Source organism: Macrotis lagotis, chromosome X (assembly GCF_037893015.1).
Source record: "Macrotis lagotis isolate mMagLag1 chromosome X, bilby.v1.9.chrom.fasta, whole genome shotgun sequence".
NCBI classification, from domain to species: Eukaryota; Metazoa; Chordata; class Mammalia; order Peramelemorphia; family Peramelidae; genus Macrotis; species Macrotis lagotis.
Window position 1 is genome coordinate 369,770,751 of NC_133666.1, and position 10,481 is coordinate 369,781,231.

General features: G+C 33.3%; 1 non-coding gene and 1 pseudogene across 1 annotated transcript; one reads left to right on the forward strand and one right to left on the reverse strand.

The window, feature by feature from the left end:
* Window positions 1–850: 850 nt before the first annotated feature.
* LOC141501049 (small ribosomal subunit protein uS2 pseudogene) lies at window positions 851–1,844 on the forward strand (annotated as a pseudogene).
* Window positions 1,845–9,860: 8,016 nt separating this feature from the next.
* On the reverse strand, window positions 9,861–9,967 carry LOC141503587 (U6 spliceosomal RNA). The gene has a single exon (XR_012472933.1). It is a non-coding gene; the product is annotated as a U6 spliceosomal RNA (small nuclear RNA).
* Window positions 9,968–10,481: the final 514 nt, after the last annotated feature.

The window sequence follows — 10,481 nt, forward strand, 5'->3', positions numbered from 1 at the left end:
AGAAACTTATCTCTCAAGTATTAAAAGGGGGAAGGAGGGGGAAGGAAGACAAGAACTAACTGAAGGAAGGGAAGGAAGAAGGGGAAAAGAAAAAGGGGAACAAAAGGGGAGGGTGTTGGATATAAGGGCAGAAACACTAAAGTTTGTGGTACTCAGGAGCAAAACACTGGGGAATATGGATAAAGTAAAAAAGAGGAAAAATACAAAGAGGGAAGATAGCATGGAGGGCAATAAAGTTGTTAATTAAAACTTTGAATGAAGTAAGCAAATAGCATAATGGATTAAAAACCAGAGTCATACAATATACAGCTTAAAAGACTCATTTGAAACAGAAAGATACATATAGAGTAAAGGTAAAAGGCTGGAGGAAAATAAATTTTGCTTCAACTAAAGTGAAAAAAACAGGGGTAGCAATCCTTATCTCAGACAAAGCAGCTGCAAAAATAAATAGTGTTAAAAGAGATAAGGAAGGAAACTATATCCTCCTAAAAGTTACCATAGACAATAAAGAAATTTTAATACTAAATATAAATATGTATGCACCCAATGGAATAACATCTAAATTTTTAGAGGACAAGTTGAAAGAGCTATATAAACAGCAAAACTGTACTGGTGGGAGACCTCAACCTCATGATCTCAAAGTTTGTTAAATCAAATCAAAAAATAAACAAGAAGGAAGTTAAGGAGGAAAATAAATTTTTAGAAAACCTGGATATCATAAACATATGGAGTAAACTGAATGGGCATAGAAAGGAATATACTTTTTTTCTGCAATACATGGCACTGACACAAAACTTGATCATGTACTGGGGCTTAGAAACCTAATAATCGCTTTCCGCCCTGCCCAGAAGAGGGGTCCATACGGCGTTGTTCACGGTTTCCGTCGTAACTTTGAAGGGAAACTTTCACAATGTCCGGAGCCCTGGATGTCTTGCAGATGAAGGAGAATGATGTCCTCAAATTCCTTGCTGCGGGCACCCATTTGGGTGACACCAATTTCGACTTCCAGATGGAACAGTATATCTACAAAAGGAAGAGTGACGGCATCTATATCATTAATTTGAAGAGAACTTGGGAAAAACTTCTGCTGGCAGCTCGTGCCATTGTTGCCATTGAAAATCCAGCTGATGTTAGTGTCATCTCATCCAGGAACACTGGCCAGAGAGCTGTTCTGAAATTTGCTGCTGCCACTGGTGCCACACCTATTGCTGGACGCTTCACCCCGGGCACCTTCACTAACCAGATCCAGGCAGCTTTCAGGGAGCCTCGCCTCTTGGTGGTCACTGATCCTCGTGCAAATCATCAGCCTTTGACTGAAGCATCATATTTTAACCTTCCAACCTTTGCACTGTGCAACACAGACTCCCCACTTCGCTATGTGGACATTTCCATTCAATGTAACAACAAGGGAGCTCACTCAGTGGGTCTGATGTGGTGGATGCTGGCCCGAGAAGTGCTGCGGATGCGTGGTACAATCTCCCGTGAGCACCCATGGGAAGTCATGCCTGATCTTTACTTCTACAGAGATCCAGAGGAGATTGAAAAGGAAGAGCAGGCCGCAGCTGAGAAGGCAGTGACAAAGGAGGAATTTCAGGGTGAATGGACTGCACCTGCCCCAGAATTCACTGCTGCTCAGCCAGAGGTGGCAGATTGGTCTGAGGGCATCCAGGTGCCATCTCTGCCCATTCAGCAGTTCCCTACTGAAGATTGCAGTGCTCAGCCAGCTACTGAGGACTGGTCTGCAGCTCCTACTGCTCAGGCCACTGAATGGGTAGGAACTACCACAGTGTGGTCCTAAGTTTTACCCAGATGCTCTAATAGTGTTGGAAAACTGCGGATGGAAAATAAACATTGGTTTCTTAACAAAAACAACAACAACAACAACAAAAAACCCAATAATCAAATGCAGAAAGGCAGGAATAGTGAATAAATCCTTCTCAGATCATAATGCAATAAAAAATCACATGCAATAATGGACCAGGGAGAGATAGAAATAAAACTAGTTGTAAACTACTAACCTCATCTTAAAGAATGAATGGGTCATACAACAAATTATAGAAAAAATTAATGATTTCAACCTAGATAATGACAATAACAAAACAACATACCAAAACTTATGGGATACAGCCAAGGCAGTTACCAGGGGATATATTATATCTTTAAATGCTAATATGAATAAATTAGAGAAGGACAAAATCAGCGAACTAAACATAGAACTAAAAAATTTTAACAACAAATTAAAAGCCCACAATGAAACACCAAATAAAAAATTCTAAAAATTAAAGAAGAAATTAATGAAATCAAAAGTACAAATACTAATGAATGAATAAATAAAACCAAGAGTTGGTTTTTATGTAATAACACAATGAAATTAATAAACATCTGGTTAATTTTTATTTAAAAAAAGAAAGAAGAAAACCACATTGTATCATAAATGAAAAGTGTGAACTCACCACCAAAAAGAAAGATATTAAATCAATAATTCAGCATTATTTTGCCTAACTGCAAACCAATAAATTTGATAATCTAGTGAAATGGATGAATATTTAGAAAAATATGAGTTGCGCAGATTAAATGAAGAGGAAATTAAATACCTAAATATACCTATCTCAGAAAAAAAAAAAATATTCAACAAGCCATTATTGAACTGCCTAAGAAAAAAATCTCCAGAGCCAGAAGGATTCACAAAGAATTTCTGTCAAACATTTTAAGGAACAATTGGTTCCAATTCTATAAAACATCTTTGGAAAAAATAAGTGAAGATGGAACTCTGCCTAATTCTTTCTATGTCACCAATATGGTGGTGATACCTAAACCAGGAAGAGTCAAAAAAGAGTAAGAAAATTACAAATCTATTTCTCTGTTGAATAAAGATGCTAGTATCTTAAATAAAATCTTAGCAAAATGATTATAGCAAGTTTTCTCTAGGAAAATACACTATGACAAAGTAGGATTTATCACAGAAATGCAGGTTTGGTTCAATATTAGGAAAACTACAAGTATAATTAATTATATCAATAAGAAACCTATCAAAAATCATATGATTATATCAATAGCTGCAGAAAAAGCTTTTGACAAAACACAGCACCCATTCCTACTAAAAACAATAGAGAACATAGGAATAAGTGGATTGTTTCTTATAATAATAAGAAGTATCTATATGAAACCATCAATAAGCATAATAATAAAGGGGATAGTCAAGAGACATTCCTCATAAGCTCAGGGGTGAAACAATGATGCCTATTATAACCACTACTATTCAGTATCTTATTAGAAAGTTTAACTTCAGCAATAAGAGAAGAAAAAGAAATTGAAGGAATTAGAATTGGGATGCAAGAGACAAAACTCTCACTCTTTACAGATCACATGATGGTATACCTAGAGAATCCAAAAAAAATCATATAAAAACTAGAAATAATTAGCAATTTTAGTAAAGTCGCAAGATTTAAATGAATGTTCATAAATCTTCAGCATTTCTATATATGACTAGCAAGATACAGCAGAAAGAGCTAGAAAGAGAAATCCCATTCAAAGTAACCGCAGACAATATAAAATACCTGGGTGTCTACCTGCCAAGGAAGACTCAAAAAGTTTTTGAAAAAAAATTATGAAACACTTCTCATACAAATAAAATCAGATTTAAATAACTGGGCAAGCATCAACTGCTCATGGATAGGTCAGGCTATTATAATGAAACTGACAATTCTACCCAAACTAAACTACTTATTCAATGTCCTACCAATCAAAATTTCAAAAAAAAAATAATGTTAGAAAATTATAAATAAATTCACTTGGAGAAATAAAAAGTCAAGAATATCCATGGGTATGACGGAAAAAAGTGCAAAAGAAAGCCTTACCAGATCTAAAATTATATCATAAAGCATCAGTCATCAAAACTGTCTGCTATGGACTAAGAAATAGAGTGGTGGATCAGTGGAATAGACTAAGTGCAATAGGAGGAAGTCATTATAGTAATCTGCTGTTTGATAAACCCAAAGAGTGCAGCTATTGGGATAAAAACTCTCTCTTGGATAAAAACTCTCTCTTAGATAAAAACTGGTGGGGGAATTGGAATTTTGCATGGAAGAAACTTGGATTAGTCTAACACCTCACACCCTATATCAAGATAAGATCAAAATAGATACAGGATTTAGGCATAAAAAGCAACATTATAAATAAACTAGAAGGTCATGGAGTAGTTTACCTGTCAAATTTATTGAATGGGAAGCAGTTTATTACTTAGGAAGAGATGGAAAACATCATTAGATACAATCAGGATAATTTTGATAATTAAACTTAAAAAGCTTTTGTATCACTTTAAGATCAAAAGAAATGTAGTAAATTGGGAAAAAATTTTTTACAACTAGTATTTCTGACAAAGGACTCATTTTCAAATTAGTAAAAAAACAAGCCATTTCCCATTTAACAAATGGCCAGTGGACATGAGGAGACAATTTACAAATGAGGAAATCAAGCTCTCCATAGTCATATGAAAAATTGCTCTAAATCATCTTATTAGAAACATGCAAATTAAAGCATCTCTGAGATACCACCTCACTCACATCTCTCAGCCTCACCAATATGACCTAAAAGAACAATGATAAGTATTGGAAAGAATGTGAGATAACTGAGACACTAATACTTTGGTAGTGGAACTATGAACTCATCCAACCTATCTGAAGATAAATTTGGAATTAAGCCCAATGTGCAACAAAAGTATTTGGTCTAGCAATAGCACTACTTGGTCTATATCCTGAAGAGATCATGAAAAAGGGTAAAAACATCACCTACACAAAAATATTCATAGCAGCTCTATTTGTGGTAGCAAAGAATTTGAAACTGAGTGAATGGTCATAAATTGGTGAATGGTTGAATAAACTGGTATATGTATGGTATGGGACACTTTTGTTCTCTTAGCAAGCAGGAGGGATGGGAATTCAGAGAAGCCTAGAAGGATTTGCATGAACTGATCTTGAGTGAGTTGAGTCAAACCAGAAGAACACTGTAATTCATATCTTAATGGACTTTCTCATTCCATCAGTGCAATAATCAGGGAAAATTTGGGGGTATCTGCAATGGAGTATATCATCTGTTTCAAGAGAAAGTATTTTGGAATTTGGAGAAAGACCAAAGACTATTACTTTTAATTAAAAATAAACTGTTATCTTATTGTGTAATTTTGTCATTTCTTATATTTAATTTTTTTTCTTAAGGATATGATATGTCTCTCAACACAGTCATCTTATTTCAATGTATAGCATGGAAACAATATAAAGATTAACAGACTGCTTTCTGTGGGGGTGGGGGGGAGGGAAGTGAGATTAGGGGCAATTTTAAAATTGAAAATTAAATCAACAAATTAATAAAAAAGTAAAATTATTAAAAATTTAACAAAGACATCAACACCATTAAAAATACAAATAACCAACTGGAAAAAGGAAATCAGAAGCTATTTGAAGAAAATAAAACCATAAAAGTTAAAATTGAATAAATAGAAACAATGAATCTAAAAGACTACAGGATTTCATCAAAGATAATAAAAACCTTAAAAAAATTGGAGCAAATGTAAAGTATCTTTTACAGAAAATGAATAATCTGGAAAATAGATCCAGGAGAGACAATCTATAAATCAGACTACCAGAATAACTAGACCAAAAGAAAATCCTGGAAAACATCATGCCAATCTCCCAGAACAAGAAAAATATATAACAATTTTAAGAACACACAGAACCCCTCCCAAAAGAGATCCCAGGATAAAAGCTCCATGGGATATCATAACCAAATTCTAGAACCCTCAAATAAAGGAGAGAATATTGCAAGCAGTAAATAAAGAATTCAAATACAAAGTAAACACAATCAGACTCACACAGGATCTATCAACCTCAACACTGGAGGATCAGAAGAACTAGAATAGCATCTTAAGTAGAGTAAAGGGTCTGGGGTTACACCCAGGAATGTAGCAAACTGAAGAATTCAGCATATACTCTCAGGGAAAAAGATAAATTTTCAACATAATAGAGGACTTCCAAAATTATCTCTCAAAAAATACAGAAATGAACATAGAATTCAAATACATTACTCAAGAGTTTCATTTAAAAAAGGTATAATGGAAAGCGGAAGGAAGAAACAAAACAAAACAAATATTGGTCAAGACCATCAAATTCTATACAACATTAAGGGTTAAAATATAACACTTAAAATTCTTTAGAACTTTACTTCTCTTAGGCTAATTAAAGGGTAGAATTTAATTGAAGGGAATGAACCTAAAGGATATTGGTAAAACTTTATTTCCTTTCTCCCTTGAAGAGTTCCAAGATGATATCATTTTATTTGAGACAAAAAAGTCCTTGCAAAAAAGCAGTGGTGTTAACTTTAAACTTAATTATCTCATTAGCCTTTGACCTACTTTATCCTATAATGCTTAGCACCTTAACTAATTAGGGTATCTTGAAAAAAGGAGATCCTGAGTCAGTGGCTCCCATAACTTAAAATAATTTGAAAAGTGAGATGCTTTCAGAGCCTCCCATTACTTAGAGAACTTTAAGATTCTTGCAGCTTATTAAAATAAGGTTTGACAACCCCTGCTTTGCCTAACAAGGGGTTAAGTACCTTGGGTGAGGGGTGGGTAAAGTATATAGAGAATAGGCCTTGCATCACTTAACAAGGAGTTAAATACCCTGATCTTGGGTAGGGGAGGAGGATGAAGGGTAATGTGTGAAAGAAAATAGGCCTGGGGAGAGGGGCACAAATAGTTCAAGAAATGATATGGCTTTGACTTATACTTTGGTTCATAAGAAGGACTGTGTGTACTTGAAAGATACTTGAAAAGGGGCAAGGTAAGAAATAAATATGATTATAATTTGATGCAATTTTAGTCAATGTTGTTTATCAAGCAATCAAGCAAACAATCTGTGATGATACCTTGACAACAATATGAGTTTATCAAGGAATCAAATGATCAAACTCTATCGATAATATCTGGTTAATAGCATTAATAACAAGGGATGAGGCACAAAGTTATATAAATTTAGAGAGAGAGAAAGAGAATGTGAATGCTAAGTAAATTCAATTCAATAAATTTTGACCAGAGAGGAAATAATATACATTATCACTTGGGTTTAAAAATCTAACCAAATCTACAGGAAGGGGTTAGGGGGGGAGGTGACTAGAAAAGGAAAAATAAGGAAAAAAACACTGATAAAAGGAAAGATGAAGGTATAAGATAAAATAAACTGAAAGTTAATTTTTTAAGCAAAGGTCAAAAGGGAAAGGTAGTAAAATTTTGGTGAGGAGAGATAAAAGGAAAGGAAAATATAAATGAAGAGAGATACATGGAAGGAAATAAATGATTAATAATCTTATCCATAAATGTGAATAGGATGACTGTTCCAAAAAATGGAAGCAGATAGCAAAATGAATTAAAAACCAGAATCTCACAATATATTGTTTACAAGGAATACATTTGAAGCAGAGAGAAACTCACAGGTTGAAGGTAAAAGATTGGGACAAAACATATTGTGCCTCAATTGAAGTTAAAAAACCTGGATTAGTAATCTTATTCTCAAATAAAGTAAAAGCAATGATTAATCTCATTAAAATGGATAGTACCTTTGCTAATGAAGTTCTATCATTACTAAAGGTGCATGCACCTATACGAAGAGCATTCATATTCCTAGAGGAAAAGCAGGGTGAATTACAAGGAGACATATACAGCAGAACTTTAATAATGGGATACCTCAAACTCTCTCTGTCAGAGCAAGATAAAACTAACAACAAAATAAACAAGAGAGAACTTAAGAAGGTGAATGAAATCTTAAAAAAAACCCTTAAATACGATAGACTTCTGGAGAAAATTCAATGTGTAGAGAAAAGAATATGCCTTTTTATCGGCAGTGCATGGCAACTGCACCAAACTGACCATGTACTGCAACACAAAAATCTTATAATCCAATGCTGAAAGACCATGATGCAATAAAAATTACATATAATAAAGGACCATCAAAAATGAAGCAAGAATTAATTGGAAATTAAATAACTTCATCTTAAATAATGGGTGAATGAAACAGCAAATGAGAAATAATCAATAATCATATCCAAGAAAATAATACTGAGACAGCATACCAAAATTTATGGGATGTAACCAAAGCAGTTTTGAGGGATGTAGAGAAATGGAGTAGAGTGTGAATTTGTGATCCAGGCTATATTTTAGTTGGCACCTGCTTTTGTGTGATATGTGCTCAAGGATTGTTCCATTGCATTTCTCATTAAATCCTACAAATTTATGCAAGCCTAGATAAGGACAAAATGTGGGAAGAAAACATGCCTGAATATATTGCACACAATTACACAGGTGCAGAGAACAGTACTGAGGTAGATAAATGAAATCCTGTACCCAGGATGTGGGAAAATAGTGGACAGAGGTGTGTGACCGAGATCAAAAGTTACAACATTCAGAAGCTTGCATTTTTGCCTACGTGTGCTTTGTGGTTTTTATCTTTAAATATTCTGACTCTCTGGAAAATAAATGGATTGATCTCTTGCAATGCATGCCTCTCTATCCTTTCTCTATAAAGCTTCTCACTGAACCAGTTGGGGTGCAGGACACTACCCAAAGAGTGGAAAATTTATATCTCTCTAAATGCCTATATGAATAAAATAGAGAAAGAGAAGATAAATAAATTGCAACTAAAATAATTTAGAGGAAAGAATAAATTAAATATCCTAATTAAATTCCAAATTAAAAATTCTGAAAAATCAAGGAAGAGATTAATAAAATAGAAAGAAAGAAATCCCTTGATCTCAGAAATAAAACTGAGTAGAATTTATGAAAAAGCCAATAAAAGAGAAAATCTTTTGGCTAACCTGATTAAAAGGAAAAAAGATGACCAAATTATGAATATGAATAAGCATGAAGTAACCACCAATGAAGAGGAAATTAAAGAGATAATTCAGAGTTACTTTGATGACATGTATGCCAATAAATTACATAACCTGAGTGAAATGAATGACTATTTACAAAAATAGAAACTCCCCAGATTAACGGAAAAGGATAAAAATGACTTAAACAACAACATTTCAGAAAAAAATAAATTGAAGAGATTTTCAATAACCTCCCTAAGGAAAAGTCTCTAGGTACAGATGGGTTCACAGGTGAATTCTACCATACATTTAACAAAAAATTACTTCCTATTCTATATAAATTCTGTAAAGAAATAGGAGAGGAATGAGTTCTGCCAAACCCCTTTTATGATAGCTACATTGTGCTGATACCTAAATCAGGAAGAATCAAAACAGATAAAGAATCCCTAATGAATATTGATGCAATAATCTTAAATAATATCATAGCATTCAGACAAGTGCAAATTATTACTAGGATTATACACCATGATCAGATAGTATATATATCAGCTAGGCAGGGATGGTTCAACATTAGGAAAACACTCAACATAATAAAAAAATTCAATAGGAAAACCAACAGAAATTATATGATTCTCACAATAGATGATGGAAAAATCCTTTGATGAAATATATCTATTCCTATTAAAAACACTACAAATTTTATGAATTAATGGAGTTTTCTTTATTGTTTTAGGAGAGGAAAAGTTTATTTTAAAACTGATATTTAGCAAAAAAAGGATACATTATTTTCCATTTTCTACAGATATTTAATAATTTATGACTGTGCTTATTAGTATGCTCTGTTGCTAAAATATGTAAAACCAAATTAAAAAAGATAGCCCATTCTACTTTTCTGCCACTCATAATCACATAAACTATATCATTAAGTACTGGAAGACAGATGAATAGGAAGTTTAGAACTCTAGGACTTGTTGTTAATACATATTATTATATTATTAGAAAAGAAAATGGAATGCTTCACGAATTTGCATGTCATCCTTGTGCAGGGGCCATGCTCATCTTCTCTGTATCGTTCCAATTTTGGTATATGTGCTGCCGAAGCAAGTACTGGAGTTTTTTTAAAATAATAATCTATTGAAAACCAATTATTAAATGTAATGGGAATAAACTTTGAGCATTTCCAACAAAATCAGGAGTGAAACAAGGATGTCCATTATCACCATTACTATTCAATATAGTATTAGAAATGCTATATGAGAAGAAAAACAACTTGCCAGAATCAGAATTGTCAATGAGGAAGCATAATATTCACTCTTTGCAGATGATATGAAAGTAAACCTAGAGAATCCAAGAAAATCATCTAAAAACACTTTGAAACAATTAACAAATTCAGCAAAGTCGCAGGATATGAAATAAATCTGCAGAAATCATCAGCATTTCTATTTATAAACTACAGTGTACAAGGACTAAAGTTAGAAAGAGAAGTTTCACTTAAAATAACTAGACAATATTAAAGACCTGGGCAATAAACCTCCCAAGACAAACCCAGAAGTTGAATGAATAAAATTATGAAGTACTTCTCACACAAATAAAATCAGATCTAAATATTGGGAAAATGTCAA